Here is a 4,943-nt window from a genome sequence, read left to right as displayed (position 1 = left end):
AAGCAAAGTCCAAGATCACCACATTTTTCAGGAATAGCTTCCATCAAAGAGGAAATAGAACTACCCAACGGAATAGTCTCAAGGTCATTAATCCTATCTTTGTTAATGCATAAATTCTTCAAAATTTTTGCATATTTTGGATCTTGTCAGATAGCATTGACGTTAGGATTTTTGCCAGTAAAGAATGTCATAAAAATAGTCGCGTTGTAGATATAGTCTCTAAACCGATGAAACATAAATTAAAGGAACATTGAACCTGGGATTTAGAGGCACTCCTAAAACAAAGAGAAATTCTAAATCCTAATCCTAAGAGAGAGGAGAGAACCTCTCTCTCTAAAAACTACATCTACTCCTAAAATTATGAATTATGAGAGCCTCCCTATGAATGGATACAGTCCCCCACTTTATAGCCTCTAATCTGTGTTTTCTGGGCCGCAAACTGGGTCAAAAACAGTCCAGAATTCGCTGGTTTCGAATTTTGCCACGCTGGATTTCTGTCACTGCGGCCTCGCCGCATGGATCACGCGGTCGCGTCACCTAGTATCAGGAAAACTATAACATATTATATATCAAATTGAAGCCCCGGACGTTAGCTTTCCAACGCAACTGAAACCGCGTCGTTTGGACCTCTGTAGCTAAAGTTATAGCCGTTTGAGTGCAGAGAGGTCAGGCTGGACAACTTAGCAATTTCTCCAACTTCTTGCATTCCTTCCACTTTTGCATGCTTTCTTCCCATCCTCCAAGCCATTCCTGCATTATAATATCTGAAAACACTTAACACACATATCAAGGCATCTAATGGTAATAAGAGATGATTAATAATAAGCAAATATAAGATCAAAGAAGCATATTTTCAATCATAGCACAAAATTAGGAAGGAAATATAAAACCATGCAAATATTATGAATAAGTGGGTAAAGAGTAGATAAAAACCACTCAATTGAGCACAAGATAAACCATGAAATAGTGGTTTATCAAGTATCAAAGAGAGGGATTGTTACCTCGACCTTTTTGAAGATTCCCACCATGTTGGCATCCAAATCTGCATGCTTCTTAGCCTTCTTTGACATAGTTGAAAAAGGAATGGAATAGGCTCCTCCATGGCATTTTTCCTCTTGGGATCCTTGTTTTTCACTTGCTCCTCCTCTTTCCCCCAACATCCCTCTTTTCATCCTCATCCATGGCTACCACCTCAACAACCTCTTCTTCAAGTTCATCCTCAAGTATTTTTACCACTCTTTAGAGTGATAACAATAATACTACCCTTGGGGTTTGAGAGTGGTTGAGGGGGTAAGGTACTAGAGGTGGATGGTTGTGAAGTGTTTTGGTTATTTTTGGATGGTGGTAATGTCAAATGAGATAAGGCCTCGATTATAGTAGCCATGTATGTGTCTTGTTTTTTGTGGAATTTCTGTTGCTCTTGGATAAAAGAACAAAGGGTGTCATCCACATTGGTTTGGTTGGAGGAAGAGGATTGGTTGCTTTGAGTAGATTGTCTAGCATTCGGTGGTTGGTATCTTGATTGAGGTTTGAGATTGGTACGGTGGTTGGTGATATTGTTGGTAAGGTGGATTTTGTTGTTGGTATGGTTATGAGTGTGAGTGTTGTGGTTAGATTTGGGTTGTTGATTTTGAGATGGTTGATGATAGTAGGCTTGTTGGGATTGAAAGGGTTGGTTTTGAGAAGGTTTTTTGCCATATTTGATTTGAGTTGTCTCTCCACCCTTAACCTTGATTTCCTCCATATTGGTAGGATCCTTGGTTGCTTTGATGGAAGGTTGATCTTTGTGGATAGGAATTAGCCACCGCCAAAGTATTATCCTCTTAAAGTTGTGGGTATTCATTGGTGTAATAATGATTACTACAAGCACAAATACCACATGGTCAAGAGGATCCTTCAATCTGAGGCGATTGTGGTTGAGCTAGGAGCATTGGAGGTACTTGTTGACTGATGGATTTGTCTTAATAAAATGGTCATTTCACCAAGTGTCTTAGTCAGAATAGCATCACCGGAAGGAGAAACCTCTCCAATAGACCTTGGTTGGGGATTCCTTGTCCTCAAATGTTGCATCGAATCCGTCAAATTTGAAATGACTTTCCATGCTTCTTCCGCAGTTTTATGCTTAGTAAGCGATCCACTACTTGAGGCATTAATAAGGAGCTTATCTTGTGGAACTAAACCTTGACAAAAGTAACTTATAAGCACCAAGTCATCAATACGATGGTAAAGGCAAGACTCAAGCAACTTCTTAAAATATTTCCAATATTCGTAGAGTATTTCTCCATCTCTTTGCATGATACAAGAAATTTCCATCCGCAAGCGGTCAGTCTTTTCAGGTGAAAAAAACTTCTCTAGAAATTTCTTTCTTAATAAGTCCCAGTTGGTAATCACTTCATCCGGTTGAGTATAAAACCACTCCTTTGCCTTTTCCTCTAAAGAGAAAGAGAAAGCAAAAATCATAACAGCTATTTCATCCGATCCATGTCTTCTTGCAGTTGAACACACTACTTGAAAGTCCTTCAAGCGTTTGAGTGGATCTTCACCCGGCAATCCGTGATACTTAGGAAGCAAGTTAATTAACTCGGTCTTAAGTTCAAAATTTGCATCCAAATCCAGATAACAAATTTGTAGAGGTTGCAAAGTAATGTCAGGAGCTCCCACTTCCTTTAAAGTGATCATCCACAGTGCCGCCATGTTTTCGTCACCTAAGTCACTCACAGAAACTTCAGAAATTCCAACAGAAGAATATAAAGTTCTCTCGTCAAATAACGAACAAGAATCACGGTTAGAGAACGATGGTGAATCGGGTTGCTCATCAAGAGACTCCAATTCACTATGTGCAAATGCTAACCAGCGCCGAGCTTGCCTAAGTTTGGGTTTGGAAGGGACCGTATCATTCAACTGAGGAATCATAAAAATCATGCAATTATTAAAAGCTAAAACAAGAGTAATTAAAGAAATGAATTAACAACTAGCAACTAATAGTAGCTACCAAAAACCAAAAATACTAACTATTAATAACTATTAAGTAAACAAGCAAAAAGAAACTATTCACAATATTCACATATTCACAACAACAAAAAAATATAACACACAATTGCATAGTTTTCCAGCAAGGCGCCAAAAACTTGATGCGTGCTGAATGTCGGTTAGGAATTTCAGTAATTGTAAGGATGGATTCGTTATAAGTATAGCTCCAAACTAACAAACGACACGGATCAAAGTTTAAACAAAGAGTGTCACAGAGTTACAAAACAATTAACCGGGAGTATTAATCCCAGGTCGTTCTCCCTTGGACTAGCAATTAAGTGCGCATCATTGGTTGCAAACTCATAGTTTTCACGCACAAAAATGAAAATTAAAGGATTAGAAATTAAATGAGCCAAAAATAATTAAATGACAAAGAGCTAGAATTAATAAACAAGCAAAACAATTAACTAAGCAAGTATGAATGGGAAGCAATGACTAAGCTACCACTATATTAAAAGGCAATTAAATCAAACTATAGAAGATTGAAGCAATAAGCTAATGAGGAGTGTAATTCAAATGTATAAAAGAACCTTTACTAGGGATTGAGAATTAAGGAATCCTATTATTGTCATAACCACAACCATGGCAATTACAATGAGTTAATGTCACTTAGTTAATCCCTAAATAATAGAAAAAGTCAAGTAGGCATAATTGGTCTTAATCTACAAATTCTAGCTAACTTACTAATTAAACTTAGTAAAAAGCTAGTGTTAGAGGAAACAAGATCAACTAATAACCCAAAACTACCATTCACTATTAGACATTAATGACTCTAGGATCCTATTGACTCAATTCCCAAGTTAAGAGATGAAAATCTACTCTATATTCAAAACGAGCCTTTCAACAAAAGCTTGGTAGGCATAATAATAAAGTATAGTAAATTACAAAATTTAATGGAAACTATAGCCAATCAATACTAAAAATTCAATCAAGCATATATAAATCTCAAAACATCAAATTCATTAACAAAAAACTCAAAAATTCACAAGTGTATATACTAATAAAGTAAGCTTGATTATAAGAAAATCCAAGTATAGTGCAAAAGATGAAAAAATTAAGAGTAACTTACAATTAAGACAAACTAAATTCCAAAATTAAAATGTAAATTGCATAAACTCTAGAGAAAAGTGAGAGTTTCTCTCTCAAGGAAAAACTATAAAAAAAAAAAAAACTAACTAAAAACTTGTAAAAAAATGATATGATTGTGTTGTTTTGTTCCCCTTCAATGAGCTTCCCTTTTGGCTTCAGAGCATTCAAAGTTGGGCCAAAAAGGTCCCAAAAACACATAGCACGTGACTTTTTAAATGAGGCGTATGCTTGTACTCGTGCGTACGCACCATTGTGTGCGTACACACGCACCCGAATATCCTTCTTCTTTTGTTTTCTTTATGAATTTTTTCACTTTGCATAATTTTCCTTCACTTCTTTAAAGTCATCCTTACCTATTGATTCTAAAGTTCCTCAACAAACATATTAAGATATCAAATGATATAAAAGTGAAATTAATTTGATAATTTAAAGCACACAAAAAAATATATTTTTAACAATTAGGTATAATTGAGAGATAATTCACCAAAATATGCTATATAAATAAATGTAAATTTATGTTATAAAATTCACTCATTTTAAGCTAAAAACTATTAAATATAGATTCATCACTAATCAACAGATTATCATATTCGAAACACTTTATTAAGAAAGCGTAATAGAATCCTGCTCGTCTTAAATAAAATTCAAGTCTCTGGCGCCTAATTTTCATGCTATAATCCAGCGGATCTAATGGCAAAACGTCAATGGGTGCCATGCGGACTAAGAAAACGTGTTGGCTGAAAAATAAATTTATTTAAATAAATTGTCAAAATAATTTTTACAATATTAAATAATAATAATAATAATAATAATAATAATAATAA

This window comes from Arachis ipaensis, chromosome B10 (assembly GCF_000816755.2).
Source record: "Arachis ipaensis cultivar K30076 chromosome B10, Araip1.1, whole genome shotgun sequence".
Classification (NCBI taxonomy): domain Eukaryota; kingdom Viridiplantae; phylum Streptophyta; class Magnoliopsida; order Fabales; family Fabaceae; genus Arachis; species Arachis ipaensis.
Note: the sequence above shows the minus strand (reverse complement) of the source record.